This window comes from Herpailurus yagouaroundi, unplaced genomic scaffold, assembly GCF_014898765.1.
Source record: "Herpailurus yagouaroundi ecotype Mexico unplaced genomic scaffold, PumYag 203, whole genome shotgun sequence".
NCBI lineage: Eukaryota > Metazoa > Chordata > Mammalia > Carnivora > Felidae > Herpailurus > Herpailurus yagouaroundi.
In genome coordinates this window covers 21,873,169-21,891,463 of record NW_024412434.1, presented here as the reverse complement: position 1 = coordinate 21,891,463, position 18,295 = coordinate 21,873,169, and the positions used below count along the sequence as shown (strand labels likewise).

The window sequence follows — 18,295 nt, the reverse complement described above, 5'->3', positions numbered from 1 at the left end:
TACAGAAAGAGGGGCTTGATACCTGAGAATCTTGCTCCTAGGAACTTAGCATCAGGAAATCATTTGAAAGAGGAAGAAGCCCATACACAAGGGTAGCCCATCCAGTCATGGAGGACGTGGTGAAGTGGGGCAGTGGGGGGTCTAGGTCTGGGAGTGGAAGCAGGCAGGGGCTCCCCGCAGGAAGCCACTGCTGTCCTCTGTGTAAGGGCAGCGAGAGCGAAGGCGGCAGGTGACTGGAATGGTATCTAGAACTGGCATTTCTGGGGAATCCTATGACCTGGTAAACATGGGAGCAAGGGAATGTCTGAGGGACAAGGCAGGCTGGACTGGGTTTGGTTTGGGCCATGCTGATTTGGGGTGTTGGCGGAGCACCCATGGGGGGGACAGGATTCGGGGAAGGGGGTCCAGGCAGAAGATACGGGCCTGGGAGGCACATGATTCTTTTTCTTTTTTAATTTTTTTAATTCATTTTGAGACAGAGAGCATGAGCTGGGGAGGGGCAGAGAGAGAGGGAGACACAGAATCCGAAGCAGGCTCCAGGCTCCGAGCTGTCAGCACAGAGCCCGACATGGGGCTCAAACCCACAGACCATGAGATCATGACCTGAGCTGAAGTCGGACACTCAGCCAACTGAGCCACCCAGGCGCCCCGGGAGGCACATATTTCTATGTGGTGATTGAGGCAATAAGAAAGAACGTCGGCCGGCGAGAACACAGCGACGGAACAGCACTGGGTGGGCCGAGTACAGGGCCAGAGGGAACCCCAGCTGGAAGGAGATGAACGCACAAGCTTGGCTTCTGAGGGCCAAGTCGGGGGAACCGGAAGTGAGGTCTCGTAAAGAAGGGCGAGTGGTGCTAAAGAGGACAACAGACAACCGTCTGAAGTGCAAGAGAGGGTCGGGCAGGGCGGTTCTCGCAGTGTCACGGGAGGCCCTCGAGGGAGCGGCAGGGTGGCCACAGATGGCATTCCAGAAAAACCCGGGTTCCGTGGGGGAAGGAAGAGATGAGGGGTTGGAGGGGAAGCTGCGGGGGGGGGGGGGGCTGCAGGCTGGGGAGACTCGGGCCTGGTTTACAGGCTGAGGGAAGCAGCCAGGATTCTGGGGAAGGCAGGAGGCAGTCACGGGAACCACGGCTGAGGTGGTGGGGTCCAGAAGCGGAGGCTGTCCTTGAACAGGAAGAAGATGCCCCCTCTGAGCCCGGACGGGATGGGGAATGGGGTAGATTTAGAAGTGGCACAGGCTGGGCCAATCACTCCCGAGACTCAGTGGCTCCACAGTGAGGGGTACGGAGAGCGTGGGGAAGGTCCGGAATTGCCCCTGATAAGAAGAAGAATAGGAAGGCAGCCGACTGAGGATGTCAGGACACCAAGCACAAGAGCAGGCCACGATCCCGTGGCACCTCGCAGCTCCGAGCTGGGTGTGGTACCACCGGATGGCAGGACCGGCCCAGGGTAGGACTCTGCTGGACAGTTCTGGCAAAAGGACAAGGATACAAAGCGCTGGAAGAGGTCAGCTGCAATTAATTACCTCTGCTTTCTTTGCTCCCTGCCTCCCTACACGAATCTGGGAAGGAAGTAAAGCCAGAAAGAGGCTCACACACTTGGAGAAATCTCTGGGGATCGGGGAATGGCCTAGCAGTGGGGTTGGCAAGGAGGTGACAGAGTAAGGGCAATTGAGAGTGTCAGGCTGGAGTAGAGAGCATCAGCAGCGGAGCTCTGTAGGAGAGCGCTAAGGTGTGGTCACCGTGGATGAGGGCCGGGCATGATGTGGCTGGAAGGCCAGGTGGATCTTTCATGGGCACAGTGAAGCCACTCAAGATGCCAGCAGGACTTGAGAGAGAGAGGAAGGCGCGTAGCTGTGATAAGAGCCTTGATGGACAGGGTCTACCCCAGCCCCAGCCGTGCAGAGGAAGGGTGATGACTGGGAAGTAGAACTAAGGGTCAGGGGTCGGGGGGAGTATCCCCCAGGCTCCCCAGGACATGGCATGTGAACGTGGGCGAGCAGGCGGTCTCCCCTCGGGAGGGATGCCGGGGACACGATATCCCCGAGGTGGGTGTGATCTTGAATCTCCTCTGCCAGACTGTAGACCACTTCAAAGGTCTTCATTAATCTGGTCTCCCTCAGAGCACTGACCACAGTGTCCCGTACTGAGCGAGAAGTCAATAAATATTTGATGAACAAGCGTATTTTCCAGTTTGGTTTCTAATGGCAGCGATTACAAGAGCTCATGAATTTAGACTAATTGGGGAAGAAACACCTATCTGCATTAGTAGGAAGTTTTAAATTCATAGAATACAGTTAAAGAAACAAGGCTGTATCACATCCAGATGCCCACAGTAACATTTCCTAACCAGAGAGTTGCCAAAAGGTTCTCGAAGTCCTATTTTAACAAACAGGAGAGAATAATTAATCGCATTTAGCATGCTATTAGTTTATATGAAAATGTGTACCACACAAATGGTCTTACATATCATCTTACCAGGTAAACATTTCCCTCCCTGTAATATTATTTGTATAATTCATTTCCATAGTAACCCCTCTTTTCTTAGATTGCGAGATCCATGCATCCAAATTAGCACACACTAGAAAGTAGTGGTTCCAAATTGCAAAGTTGATGTGGATTATGCAGAATGACTCCCAGCAACCACATATGTCAATGTCAACAACCAAGTTTAGGAGAACCAAAGGGAAGGCTCTGGAATGTTTTCTCCCATTCCGTGAGGGGCTTCTCAGCAGATCTTTCCAATCTAATCTTGGGCCCAAATACCGTCACCCACTAAAATGGCAACAATTTCTGGCTATTTTTTTTTTCTTTTTTCAGTTAAAATTTATCCAGGTACAGGGGTGCCTGGGTGGCTCAGTCGGTTAGGTGTCTGACTTTGGCTCAGGTTGTGATCTCGCGGTTCATGGGTTCAAGCCCCGCGTTGGGCTCTGTGCTGATAGCTCAGAGCCCGGAGCCTGCTTCGGATTCTGTGTGTCCCTCTTTCTCTGTCCCTCCCCCACTAGAGCTCTGTCTGTCTGTCTGTCTCTCTCTCTCAAAAATAAATAAACATTAAAAAATCAAAATTTATCTGGGTACAATAAAAAGAAGCCAGAGAGATCTCTGTCTCCCGGGTCTGTGTCTAAGACCTTTGAAGGCACAGCACTAGGCTTCTCGAAAAATACCTATATAAACAAATATTTCCACTGTGAGTATTACTGACATTCTGTTTTATGGATTACATTCAAACTTAAAAGAGACTTTTAACTTGAATCTGTCTACCGAAGATACAATCCTATACTGTGTAACTTGTGCAGATGAGACCTTAGAACAAGGCCAAAAAGATTGTCATTGTATTGATCCGAAAATGCTCAATATGCTATGTGAATAGAGGTATCGAGTAAGCAGAATATATTTTGCTGTCTGAATCTGTAGCGAAAGGTCAAGCTATTATCCTGGTAACAGTTCCATTAGGAGTAATGATGTGAAAAGAGGCATTGCATTAATGCACTGGGTTTCCTACTATGTTAATAGTGGGTCATTAAGAATCATAGAACAATTTGCATTCATCCTTAGAATGCAATAGGTACTAAAAAGAAATTTCCCTCTTCTTCCATTCTAATATATTAAGGAGAAGCAAGGGCTAATTTTAAACAAGTCCAAATAATCCCAACAAGCGGACTAAGGCCAACAATTAAACTAAATAAAAGAGTTAAAGCATCTCCGGTGCTTAATATAATTTGAGGTCCCAAGGTACAGAGAGTACGTTAAGTCACTAGGGAAATGACAAATGTTCAATCTGATGTGTACATGAAGAATGGCTTTTCTCATACGTTCGTGTTCATTCGAAGCGTGCCCTTTAATTGTATATAAATAATGAATAAGCTAGTGGTGGCTGAGCAGATCCTTCCCTGGGAACGCGGCATTTAATGTAATCATCAATGAACAGGCGGTATATAGTGTGTCTGAATGTGACATGCCGAGAACAGAGGGGATTGGCCGCGTTCCCCAAACAGCTATCTGTTCACACAATGGTTCCTAGAGGACCCTTAATTTGGAATCTTCTGGCTCCCTTTGCTGGGAGAAACAGAATATGGTGTGGCTTTTTGAAGGAAGTCACTGGATCGCACGCTTTGAGAAGCAAGAGGGGACCTACGGAGTTTTAATATCGCTGTGGAGCCTTCTACCTAGGCTACACCTGGCCGGCAGTGAGAGCCCAACCTCGGCTCTGATGACGCAGTTCTAAGTTATGGTCAAACGGACGAGTGGAAATCAAGGTGGACGTCAAGCAAAACTGAAGGCCGGGGCCTCGCGGGCGCCGCCAATCTCCCAGAGCGTGAGAGGGGCCGGGGACAAGGGTGAGAAAGAGAGCTCCCTGCAGGAGGGTCCTGGGGCTGGGCCGAGGAGTGGGAGCACTGGGACCAGCCCTCAGGCGGAGGAGACTAGCTTTCCCTGCAGGCTGTGCACATTCCCCCTGCTCACCTGGGAGCTGCTGGAAGGCCACCGGCACCTTCCGGCACATTCCTCTTTCCTTTACTCTTTATTCTGTGAAGCTTCCCACGAGCTAAGCACTTTACACATCTATCTCATTTAATGTTTGCTGAAAATACCTGATGGCGCAGGTATTTTCAATCCTGCATTATAGACACAGTCAAGGTACAGGCAGGTTAAACAATCGGCCCCAGACCGCACGGCTCATAGGGACTGTTTTGTGCATAAATTAAAATTTTGTTTTTGCTCTTTCCTTTTTTTAAAATTTTTTAATGTTTATTCATTTTTGAGAGAGAGAGAGAGAGAGAGAGAGAGAGAGACACACACACAGAGCGTGAGCAGGGGAGGGGCAGAGAGAGAGAGGGGGAGACACAGAACTCGAAGCAGGGTCCAGGCTCTGGGTTGTCGGCACAGAGCCTGATGTGGGGATCGAACCCACGACCCGTGAGATCATGGCCTGAGCAGAAGTTGGATGCTTAACCGACTGAGCCACCCAGGCACCCTAAATTATTTAATTTTTACTTTAAAGTTATATATGAGCACAAAGATCTTGTAAGAGAGTAATGACTGAATTCTAAATATAAGCAAATCAATAGCTAAGTTCAGGCTTCCCTGCGAACGCTGTGAATGCTGGTCTCGCTTTCATTTGCCCAAAACAGAAGCACAGTGGACAGCAGGGCAGAGGGCCAGGTGGGTTGTGAGATCACCTCCCTTCTAGACCAAAGGGGCCGGCTGGCCTGAAGCAAGGAAGGGAGAAGGAGAATGGGCCTTGGGTAGGATGGGTCTACAGGTATTTTTGGCTTGGAGACTGATGACTCTGGCCCACTAGGACTCTAATAGAGTATCTTTCCTTTGATGATATTATGGTGCTTCATTTACCAAACTCATGGGGACAGCTGAAATCCACAAGTCATGGGCTTGCTACCCGTTCCAAACCCATTGTGATTTATTGAAGTCACAAGAAGTGTAGAAGTTCAGGTACTAGGAGGGAAAGGGAAAGAGCTAGAAGAAGGGTTGGCTGATGGTGTGGGGTGGGCCGATGCTCCATATCTTGGGGCAGGTGTTCCTGGCCTAGGGACTGGCTCTCTGCCGTGCAGGTACAAACTCTGATTTGACTAGACCACCCAAGGGTTCACGCCCGAGAAACCAGCTCACGATAACCAGACCTACAAGGGCCTGATGGATAAGCTATGATGCAGCTAATTAATGTGTAAAGGGGGGAGGGGTTGTCTTTCCAGTATCTGAAGCATTTGATGTCACAACCCAGTGCTCTCACTTCTTGGAATCAAGATGTTGGAAAGAAAAACTATGCAGAAGGTCTGAGTTGAACCAAAGGCAGCTGGATGGTGTGGGGCTGGCCAAGCTCAAGGACGCCTGTGGGAAACGGCCCACCCCAGCCCCCGCTGCCGAACTGGGCAGGGATGTTTCGTACCTGTGCTCTCCGCAGCACAGCCTGACCACAGCAGCGATGGGCACCTGACCTAAGGCTAAGCTGCAGACTGCACAAAAGGCTGAGCTCCTCAGAACAGCAAACAATGAGAGGATGAGGGCTTTAGCAATAGTAGGCAAAGCCGAGACCTCCTGGTGTTGAGTGGTCCCGACACACCTTGCAAACCGGAATTGTGGCAGGGGGGAGGCGACAGAAACCGGGCAGAGGAAGCCGGTAAGGAGGAGGACGAAGCCGACTGCAGAGAGAAAGGAGCCAGAGAGAATGGGTGTCACCTAGGAGGAAGGCAGGCAGCATGCAGGCAGGCTGTTTCTATCCTGCAGGCTCACAAAACAGCTTCTTCCTAAGGCAGCGATAGTAACACTGTGTTTGGAGACCAAAAGAGCCTTCCCGAAGAGAGCATTTTTTACCCCCTGGAGTAGAGCCTGATTCTTAGCCCACCGTCGATTACACGTGAATGACCACTGAACCCTGCTCTTACGATGACAAATTAGACAACCCAGCAAATTCGTAAAAATATATAGCTAGAAAGAAAACAGAGAATACGGAAAGCAAAGAGGTCTTGAAAGCAGCCAGACAGATAGGATGGTTTATCTATAAAAGAACAACGGACTCGGAGCAGACCCACAACAGCAACAAAATCTGGAAGACGGTGGCAGGTTTTCAAGCTGCCCTGCAGAAGCAACCCTCAGTCCAGAACAGATTATCCCCCTAGACTCCACGTCCTTCGATACTGAGGGTGCCACAAAGAAACGTCCAGAACAGAAACTGAAATGACACACCACAGAGACCCTCATTCAAAGAATTGCTACAGGCTGTAGCCGAGGAGGAAGAGCTCCAAACACCCACCGGAAGCAGAGGGGAAGGGCGGGAGGGGACACAGGGAGGGAGGCCAGGAGCTGTAAGACACTAAGAGCTCGTGCAGTGCTAGACGAATGAAAGCTGGGTAGCGCAGGCTCAGAGGCAGACAAAAGACCAGTGCAAACAGGTAAAGCGTGAGCTCAGTGTACGACTGAGAGGGGTTGACAATTCGTGTGAACGAAGAGGATGAGGCTAAAATAACTGACTGCCCAGGGAGAAAAGCAAATTAAATCCTTCCCTCACGTTTTAGGCAAAAGTAAATTCCAAGTGGATGAAAAAGATCTGAATATACAAGGTAAAACTTGGGCTGGGACAAAGAAGCAGAGAATACCATTCTATTATGGTCGGGAGAGTTTCTTAAAACGGGCACAGAAGAAACCACAAAGCACAAAGCAGTCCATCTGGCTGTTAAATCGAAACTTTGGTGTGACTGAAGAGGTCACACGCAAAGTTTTCACAGGCTAGAAAGTAAGAGAAAACAAACATCTGTAACACAGGCAACTGACAAAAGAATTCATAGAAGTCAATAAGAATACAACAGCCTAATGGAAAAAACAGGCAAAGGATGGACATTCACAGAGGCAAATAACCAAACGGTAGTAAATATGAAATGATGGTCAACCTTATTAATAATCAGGGAATCCACCACTGAGGCGCCATTTGAGACTGGGACAAATTCAAGTTTGTTAACACCACGTGTGGGCAAGAACGAGGAAAAATAGGATCTCTTTTACGTTGCTGGTGGATATATAAATGATATGTCACGTCAGAGAGCCATCTGACAACGCTTAATGAGGCTGAAGTTGCTCATACGCTGTGACTCCATTCCGCTCCCTGCGTGTCCCCTGGAGAAACTCCTACATGAGCCACAGGAAACACAAAGGTGACTGTTGCCATAGGCAACCGTGCACAAGAACCACCCTAACTGTCCCTTAGTAGAAAACTGGAGAAAAAAATTGCTTTCTTTGTATGGTTTTGCAGTTAAGATGAAAAAATGAGATTTATAATATACCGAGATGGATAAATCTTGGGGAAAAAAAGGACACAAATTTGCAAAAGTACAGTATGAGGCTGTGTATGTAGGTTCATAAATTCATAAGACCATAGTCAATGGGATTTCCGGACACACACCTAGGCAATAACGTAGAAAAACATAAATGGGAGAGATTCACACCAACTCCAGGTTACTTGGAGCGGGAGGAAGACAGACAGGATATATAAGGCAGAATGTTTTGATTTTTAAAAAAAATAAAGAAGGTGGGTACGAACTAAATATGACATCTGTTTTTAATCTCGGTGGGAAGGTGGAGAGAAAATGAACCTTGGAAAATGTCTTCAACACATTCACGATGAAGAGGAATACTATTATTCCCGCTTCCGCTAACGGGGACAAATGCCAGCCTATGAAGGAACCAGAAAGTTTCTCCTAGGACAATGCCGTGACATCAATCCTGACCGGATCTCAATCCACTGCTTCCATCCGCTCTCCCTCAGGGTCAGCCGGGAGAAGGCTTCGGCTTGCCTGCCTAAAAGCGTCAGTCCATCACCCCCCAGGTCTCGGCTGAGACGTGACCTTCCCAGGCAAGTCCCCCCCCTCCCCCCGCCCCAAGTTCGTTAACCCATGGTTTTCAAAATAACAACGCTTAGCGATCACCGAGACGCCGTGCTCGGCAGGGGCAGAGATCACGGCTGTCTCGTGCGTGGCCGGCACAGGTCAGGCAGCAGTTGGGGACAGAATAAACCTGAGAATCATTTTGCTCTGGTCTGTGACTTAACTTGAAAGAAGTCAAGAATTCCTTCGGTAAATGGCCACAGGTCTTGAGATGACCCTGAGCCCTCGAAGTTCATTTAGGATTTCATTTAACAATGAGATTTAGCACAGTCCGTCAACTAAAGTGCCTAAAAACGAAATCTTTAACTCACACGTGAAGAAAAGACAGTGAGGCCAACAATAACGTGTTTATTGGTGAAATGAGAATATCCTACCGAATTATCTATGCCAGAGACTGTAGGGCAGTCAGCTGGTCGAGGAGAGCGAAACCTGACCATGCTGACCGTCAAATTGTTGGTCCCCTAGTGCGGATCCCTGTGCAGGGCCGTGATTTTCAGTTGGTTGTTGTAATGGAAAGGGCCCTAGCTATCCAGAAAATTGATTCCCAGTTATATTTATTTAATTCTCTAGGTTTGCTTCTGAGAATCTGGACTAAGATTACGGAAGCATGGAATTTCTGAACTGGGAGAGACTTTAAAAATTAGCCAATCCCCACCTTTTTTTTTTTTTTCTTTCCGAGAGGTCATGTTTCAAGACCTTCATGGCAGAATCAGGGGTAAATCTACACCCACAAGGCTCCTTTTCAGTACCCCCCAACTGGTGGGACTTTGAGGTCTGAGCAATCATGTTTAATCACAGCGGTTCTCAAAGATTTGAGGCCACGGCAGTCTGGCGGAAAAGAACAATACTCTTGTCTTCCTTTTGCTACAATGGCATCTCTGTCTACGAGAAAGTGCCTTTAGTGGTTTCTCAAATTAAACAAAGTTAATTTTAAATTTACTTCGACTTAAGAGAGCCCTCAGCAGGGCTCATTTATAATACGGCTTGGTGGGAAATATGATTAACACTTTCCCCTGGCTTGCTGCTACAACACATGTTTGTTTAACATGTTTGCTATATTTCAACGGAATAAATTATATCTGCGAGATATTAAGGTCTGGATAATAACAAGTTCTGATGTCATGGTGTTTTACTATTTACTCCCTTTTCTGGGCAAAGAAGAATGTTTCAGAATCACAGATTTATAGAAATGTTACTTGGAAGGCATCTTGGAAATATAGAAGTCACTTATTTTACAGATCAGAGCCGAGAGGATCATCCGTTCCAAGAGTCAGGCAAGTGGCAGAAGGGCCACACGGACACCAGTGCTCCCTCTGCCTGAGCTCGGCCGCTCACAGCGCCTCTGTGTCTGTCCGCTCTGCACAGACATGATGAGGAGAAAGTACGGAGTTCGCCTCTCCGTTTTTAAAGCTTGGGTTCCCTGCGGTAGGAACTTTCAAAGTCACTCCGTGAAGTCCAGAGTTCACGCCCTGAGCAGTAAGGCTGGAAGCTGTACTCACAGTCCTAGAGTCCGTTAGGGCACGTTCCAGAAGTTCAGGTACCATCCTGTCCCTCACTAGCACTCAGGGACGGCCGAGGTATGAAGACAAGAGCAAGGAGCTAGGAGGGCAGTGGCAGTGACAGGGTCTCGCCTATGAGGATTCGGTCACCAGATCGACCCGCTGGCCACCATCCCTGCCCCTCCCCCCCGTGGCTGTCGTGTGGCAGTGTGACCTCAGGGTGATGACACTGGGCGTCAGGACTGGCCCGATGCCTCAGAGCAAGGCTTTTGTTTTCTGTTGTGTTTTAATGGTGACAACTCCCTCCTCAATGAGGTCAGTTATAGGAGAGTTGGGAGCTCATATTTTGAGGCTGTCGAAATAAAAGTTCTCAGAGTTCTCTCTGATACTGTCCTTGAGGCGCCACGGTGCCATGATGCTGAGGGCCAAAAAACCACATGGATGGATAAGCATCCTTAGGTATCAAGAAGTCTTGAGATGGCCAAAGCAGGAAATGGCTTACCAGGCCTGCTTATGGCTTCCATTATTGGGTTTATTCAAATCATGGTCCCGTAATACCATTATTATACTTAACGTTTGGAAGAGAATTACTCTCCGGTGTGAATGGAAGCGTGACCCACTAGTCTCTCCACATTACCTACCATGGAGGCTGCTCTAGGACATTCAGCAACAATCAAGAGTTTTCAGAGCCTCCCCTGTCCAAACTGGGTTTAATATCCGGGATTACCTTGATGCAATCTGGCCGACTGCTGGGTACCACTCGATTTGTCTGTTGGTGTTTCTTTGCACCTTCAGACTTATATTCTGCCTTCTTTGATTTCAGCTGCCCTCCTCCGAGTCGTCATGGAGAAGCTGTGTCGTTATCCCATTATTCGTGCCCTGTGTCTATCCGATGTAGTGGAGTTGTATTTACATTTTTAAGAAGCCACGTTTTTCAGTGAAGAGAAATTGACCGCCTCATTCCTTCTGTCTCTCTTTCCTTTTTTCCTATATTCCTTCATCGTTAATTATGTGAGCGGCACTGTTTCATGTGACAAGGCATATGCAGAGCAAATACAGAACATGGTCTCTGCCCCACAGGGGCTTGCAGTCTTGTTGAGGAGACAAGATGCCCAAACATAAACAGGATGACCGCGTATCCTGATTTGTTCAGGACGGTTCAAAATGCCCGTTTTCCCGGTGAAATGGTTAAGAGGACCATTTTCACTCTCCAAAGTGTCATGGTTTGGGAAACAAATGACACTGTCATCTTCCACATAAGCCATGAGTAGCAAAGTGAAGGGTTAAGCCTTGGTAACGCGTGCTCTAGGAATGCAGGGAAAACAGAAATCAGTGCAGGCTGGGACCTGGAGAAAATCTCGCGGTAGAGGTCATGCGAGGTGGCTAGACCGTGAAGAGCTGGATTCGCTCAGAGAGAAGGAGCAAAGCATCGCAGACCTGGGAACACAGCGTAACTCATGGTCCACAAGGAGGACGGGATGCGTGAGAAACAGCGCCAGCACTGGGCTGGTCACCTGGTGGGAGGGAGCACTCAGACATGTAGTTGCAAGGAGAGAGAAACCCAGTGATGGCGAGTCTGGAAATGGCCGGAGTTTGCACTTGACGTCATGGGCAAAGAGGGGCTGGGTGGGGAAACGTCAGGAAATTTTGTTTTACAAGGTGTTACTTGGTCACATCCTAATACAGCATGCACTCGAGGGGGAAACGCAGGGCGGGAAGGATATTTACAGAGGTTTTTGCAGAGCGTCAAGGACGAGGTGATGCCCAGCTGGATCAGGAGGGCATCAGAGAAGCGGAAGACCAGGGGCGAGGGAGCAAGGACAAAAAGAACCGGCAGGGCTGGGTTAGGAGGGGGATTAGCGGCAAAGGCAAAAAGGCACTGATGAGGATTCCGAGCTTTCAGAGGTAGCAAGCAGAATGTAGGCACCTCCGGCGAGTTCTGTTAGAAGCCCTGTGCCACCGTTCAGGCTGTGGGGGTAGGAGGGGCACACGTGACTCTTTCAAAAAAAGGCCAGGCCGGGCCCCAAGCCCTGCGATTGAGCTGGAATGTTCTGCGTGTCTTAGTCCCCACCGTCACCGGTCTCACTCGCTCCTGACTTCTGTGCACATTTCTAGTTAGGAGTGGCCCTCACTGAGCTGCACATGGCTAGGCTGATGGTGTGGGTGGTGAGGAAGAGGTGTGGTGGGAGGTACTTAAGGAATACTGGATTTACTCGGTGATCAAAGGAAGGGGTTGAGCAGGGGAGGCTAAGGTTCTGAGAGATACCAGGAGCCGGCCATAGAGAAGCGTCAGAATCGAACCAAGAGCCAGATGCAGGAAAGACAGAGCCTGGAAACACAGTGTAACGGGAGACCTGAGTGTAGGGGTGCAGCCCCTGGGAAGACTGGGCTGCTTCCAAGAAGCAACACCTCTCTCTTCTAAGGGCGCTTTTAACGGGATAGACACAGCCACGCTTGCTTTTATACAAAGATGTCTTAAAGGCAGGCAAAATCGATGACAGTGCTCGGTTCAATTTTAAGTGAAGGTCGATGGATTTTCAAGGGGTTTTCTTAATGGAAGCTGACTTATTCTTACTTTTTTTCTTTTCCTTTGTTGGTTTGTTTGTTTTTTGGGTGGGCTTACCATCAGTCCACAATACTGCAGGGACTGTATGCATTCCATGATCATTCGCATACGCACTTCTAGGGCAGAAATTCAAGTGAGTATCAATTCCTGCGTCTCTCAGATTTTTGAGGCACACCTCATATGAGATCGTAAATGACCATTCATGGAACTGAACTGAAACATTTGCCAGATTATGGGCACCAACTATAGGCCCAGGAGAAAAGTGATGAGGACCATAATTTCACCAATTCTGGACTTCTTATGCAATTCTGCTTCCCCACGATGGGAAAGAAAACAGAGACGTGGCATTACATTGTGACGCTGGCGGGAGGGGTGGGGAGGCGTCTGAGATCAGCCAGTCTGTTGCGGGATCCATGGAAAAAGGAGATGGGCTATACAGAAAACACTGCTTTCTATTTCCCGGGCCCTGGCTGGCCCGTACGGTGCCACTGTGCAAACCGGGAAGGCACCCCTTCCTTGCGACATTCTTTCTTGAATCTGCCAGAAAACTGTCATAATAAGTACGCAAGTCGACAATGTCAACAACGGGAAGGGGGTCCCCGTAACCCTGTGCAACCCACAAGGACACTGGAGTGGCCCTGTTTGTGCTACAGAAACTGATCTCTCTTGACAGGAGGCTGTCTTTGTCAACCCCAGCAGGGGTGTTAAAACGCAGGTTTTGTAAGAATTCGGTGACTGGGAGTCAGAGCTGAATCCCTGCAAATTAACCCACAACTGGTTCCTGCCCATTACGTGAGAGGCTGGATAAAGACCCCAAAAGCCGTGACCTTCTTAACAGATCTCCCCACACCTCTATTTGTGCCTTACGTGGCAAGCAAAAGGATGTGTAATTTTGAGGAGGGTGAGATTCCTTTTTGAGCTTATGGAAGTCCAGGGACAAAGCAGGAACAGACTTTTGACTTGCTGTGGCCCCAACCCCCCAAATTCTGCTTCATCAGGTCCGGGATGTTGCCTTCGGAAGCTCAGGAAGAGGATTTAAAAAGCAGCTTCTGCTTGAAACCCACCACCACCACCACCCCCTCCCCCGGGGGGGTAAACTGGCGTTCATCCGGGGCCCATTTCACTGGCGTTTATATTTATATTCACGCAGTTAAATGCTTCCAGGTAAACAAACAGGTTGGTGAGGACTCAAGGCCCATCAACTTGAACAGACTTCAAAGAGTTCTGGAGGCGGAAGGCTTTCACCCATGTTTTATTTAACGTAAACTTCATTAAACCTATTCTGCAGTCAATTTTTTCATCCCTTTGCACGGGACACACTTCCCATCCTGTAAAGTCTGGTTCAGAGTCACCTATTGTGTGAGGCCTTCTCTTCCATGGCAGTCCGTCCTCTGTGTTTTCTCCCTCCATTCAGGAACAGGCACTTTGACGCTCATTTTATTCTGCCTTGGGGGACAGTTCTGTGTGTGTGGCTCACTGTTGACTCGTCTGAAGGTCAGAGGCCATGCCTTACTCAGCCGTAAATCACACGTTCCTGGCTCACAGCGGGTGGGCACCAAGGTGGGGGCCTGTTAACAGAGCTTTCACGCCTGCTGATGATTTCTGCGTTTGCGAGGTTAATGATACTGAGAAGGTTTTAGTTGTTCTCATGACTTATCCAGGCGTGGAGAAGCAGCAAGGACGATGTTTTTTGGTGTCAAATGTTTGGTGAAGAAGCTGGCGAAGTAAGTGCTCTAAACTTGCGGCCCAGGAGACTGGCCGGGAACTTGCCCACAAGGGAGGCCACGCTTTCTTCCAGCCTTTAATAGGGAAAACTATACAGCATTTGTTCTGGGATCCAGATGTTCGAGTCGTGCTGAAGTCTGGAAAGGCCTTTCGCCCGCCTTGGTAAACTAGGCAGTTTTTCAGGGAAGTCCTGGTGAAGTACCACAGGCATGTCTGAAACGAGGACCTTGCACAACACAGCCGGCACGAATAACGTCGAACCCCAGAGGTTTAAAAGGATGAGAGGCATCGACACGCGCTATCGTCTCGCTTGTTCCAGGAGACAGGCGGAGCAGCCTTCAGAAAAAGGGCTGTTCTTAAGGAACAGAGGAAGGAGACGGTTTCCCAGGAGGGCTGTCGTATGTTAGAATCGGCCATCAGCATCAGGAGCTCGATGGTTCAGATTCTCCAAGGGTCGTGTCAAACCATCTGCCTTGTTCAAAGGCAGATTCCTGGGACTACCCTACACCTACTGAATCAGTCTCCGAGGATGGGACCCAGAAATCTGAATTTTGAACCGACACTTCAGGTAATCCTCATGCACACTAAAATACGAGACCCGCCATGGAAGGGGTTGAACGTACAGAGCTCTACACATAGAATGGCTAAGATTCAATACCACCTACTTGTCACGGGGCCTCCATAAAGAGTGGGGAAAAATAATCAACAACTGTGTAAGAGTCACAAAGCTGAGAGACGGGCTGTGTGTGTGAGAGAATTATAGACTTGTTACGTATTATTTTGCTGTTATACATTATGCAGCGTATCCTGTTTTAAGCTGATCTGATATGTCAAAATACGAACAGATAAATTAACAAACGATGATTTATCTTCCAAAAGGATTCCTGAATTAAAGCATTCATCAGTTGGTTTCAACTGCCAAACAGTGCAGCTAAAATTTAATTTACAGGCAACTTTGAAAAATTACTTACGTGCAGCGTGACTTTCAAGCTCTTTCTTTGTGGTCCTGTATGCTGCAAGAGTCTGAGCCGTGACTCTTTTCCTTGGGGAAGGGATCACCCTTCTGTTCTCCTCCCTAGCATGACGGGACCGACGATCACTAGCTTCCGGGGAAGACCTGCCTAGAAGCTGGAGAGTAAATTGAGGTAAAGCTACCCTTTTACCTAGAAATTCACTCTGAATGTGCTTGCGTACACAGTCGCAACGACTGAGTCGTTTTAGATGATTAGTATGGTGAGTTTCCTAGGGGAATTTATAAAGAATCCAAAATTCTGCATTTTGAGATGGAAATTTAAAGTTGGGATACCTTTTCTTTTTTCCTCCCAGATACTCTGAAGCAATGAGCTGTGCTAGACAGTGGCTTTGGAGCCAGACAGGCCTGGGGTTAAATCTCGGCCCTATCACTTCCTGTGTATCTTTAAGTTAAGGAAGCTGACTTGACTTCTCACAGCCTCAGTTTCCTCTCGTGTAAATGAAGAGCACATCACCAGCACTGTTAGGATTCAAGCCCAAGCCGACGTTCCCTCCCTGGTCTTACAGAAAGTTCTCAGGATACACACAACTTACTGTCAAGAAATGAATGATAGAGTGGACATAAATTCTACCCCAACCATATTAATTTACATCCCTGTGAGGTCAAACTGAAAACAGAATGGTGACAACGTACAATAAAAACGGAAGGTGAAAGTATTGTGACAGGACTCACACAGACCCCACAGGTCCCCAGAGTTGCTGGAATAAGACGCGAGCTTTTGGTGGTCGGCTGGGCAGAGCCTCTGAAGGGGTGATGCTGACTGTGGTCGGGCTCTCTAAACCTGTTAGAGGCACAGTTCAGTTTCTGGAGGAGCACCAACCAAGAGCTCCCTTCCTTCGCAGGGAGGTTCTGACCCCTGCGGACCATCGGCGCTGACTACCCTCCAGGGGAGCCACAGTTTGGGCTGCACACGGGGGTTGCACAGAGTAAACAAAGTAAACTAAGTAAGCAGTCGGCCAGGTCTTTCACTTGACAGGTGCACATAATTTCCTTTGAATGCAAGACGATTCAAGAATCTAGCAGAGTTTGATAGTAATAAAACTTTCTCAACTAATCACTATGAAGCTGAATTAAAAACCCTAACCCGGGTTCTAAAAACCGCTCCACTGCAGGGCACCTAGGTGGCTCAGTCAGTTAAGCGTCCAACTTGGGCCCGGGTCATAATCTCGTGGTTCATGGGTTCGAGCTCCACGTCGGGCTCTGGGATGACAACTCGGAGCCTGGAGCCTGCTTGGGATTCTGTGTCTCCCTCTCTTTTTGCGTCCCCCCACCCCCCGCTTTCACTGTGTCTCTCTCTCTTTCAAAAATAAGTAAACATTTAAAAAATTATTACAAATTGCTTCACTGCAACTATGTCTTCTGAAGAGCACCAGATCCGAGGATTGTATCAGTATTCAAATAACTCTAAGGCACACCGCATGGTTTCCTGGCATCTGATATCAAGAATTAGCTGGTCTTGAGCAGGTGTAGCACGAAGTGAGGACAGCATACCTGGGTACTGACCTCCATTCTACATCCTGGTCATGAAATCACTTCTGAATTAAATTCAAGATACTAAACCACCCCGGCACTAAAATCTAAGACTCCACTTAATAAGATCGTAAGATGCTTCTTTCCAGAGTTAGACTCAAAGTGCTCAGGTGATTGTTTCTCATTAAAGACCCTTTCATCATCAATACCTTGCATCATATTTATAAATGAATTTCTAATGAATTACCAGAAAGTGTTCACTACCATAAAACAGAGGAAAATATGTCAAAAATGTGATCTCTACAAAGAGGCTTATGTTTTATTTTCAAGATACTGTCAGGGGGAATATTAATTATCACTACAAAGAGCTTCATTAATAATCCCACAATAAATTCTTCTTCAGCCCATTTCTGTTCTTATTATAAACATTTTACAGATTTTTGTTTGTCTCCCCCCCACCCCCATTGCTGCTTTAACCAACACAGTGACTTCATTTGAAACAAAGTCAGCATCTGCTGTTATTTTTAGTTCTAATATTTTATAAAATTGACCAGTCTTGTATATTCCGAGTTGCAGGACTTTTGAAACTAATACAGTATTGGTGCACTATCCCCTAAAGGATAGAGGAAGAAAAACAATACTTCGTATCTATAAAATTTTGTTAAAGTATGTGGTAGGGGCACCTGGGTGGCTCAGTCGGTTGGGTGTCCGACTCAGGTCGTGATCTCATGGTTCGTGAGCTCGAGTCCCTCATCAGGCTCTGTGCTGACGGCTCAGAGCCTGGAGCCTGCTTCGGATTCTGTGTCTCCCTCTCTCTCTGCCCCTCCCCTGCTCACGCTCTGACTCTCTCTCTAAAACATAAACATTAAAAAAAATTTTTTTTTAAAGTAAGTGGCAGACACCAACGGTAACATGAGTAGCTTTGCTGCTATTGTGTACAAAGAAACCATTTTATCACTTTCCCAAATTACTCAGATTCAAAAGACTTGGGCTGGGGGAAGTAAATTTCCCCTTTCATCTCTACCAATAAGTAGCAAGAAAAACCGGGTAGAGTAACCTTCAATTACTAGCTGCTTTCAAAAACCACTTTATATCGTAATATGTGGGTTAATAAACTTGCAGCTAAAGGAAAAAAATATCAAAGGAATTAAGGAAATTATGGAAGAAAGTATCAAAGAATTAAGAGAGTTGTACCCAAATTTATACTGAACTTTGGCTCCCCCCCCTTTTTTTTTGCTTTCATTGGCATTTTATTAAAACTGGGAGAAATTTATAACATTTTTGGTATCTATCATTTCAGATTGCTTGGGAGAAGACAGAAGGATGGGAATTTAGTACCAGAACTATTAGGTCAATGAACTAGGGCCAAAGTCAAGATAAAAAATAAAAACGCACCCAACATGTACTGATGGAAACCCTACTATAGGTAAAGCTCTCAGTGAAGCACAAAAGGTAATAAAACATATTTAAGATTACAGCTTGTCCTCAAGACGCTTACAAGAGATTATCAGAATAAATCAGGTAAAGATGTTGGCTGACCAGTATAAACAGAATGTCCTTGTTAAGAAAGACAAATCGGATACTATACCCATATTGTGAATAAAGATTTTAGG

At 47.5% G+C, this 18,295-nt stretch overlaps 1 protein-coding gene across 12 annotated transcripts in view; it reads right to left on the bottom strand.

Annotated features, from left to right (window-relative positions):
• The window catches only part of BEND7 (BEN domain containing 7), an 82,748-nt gene that overhangs the window by 16,508 nt on the left and 47,945 nt on the right, over window positions 1-18,295 (bottom strand). The gene's annotated exons all lie outside the window — the stretch shown is intronic.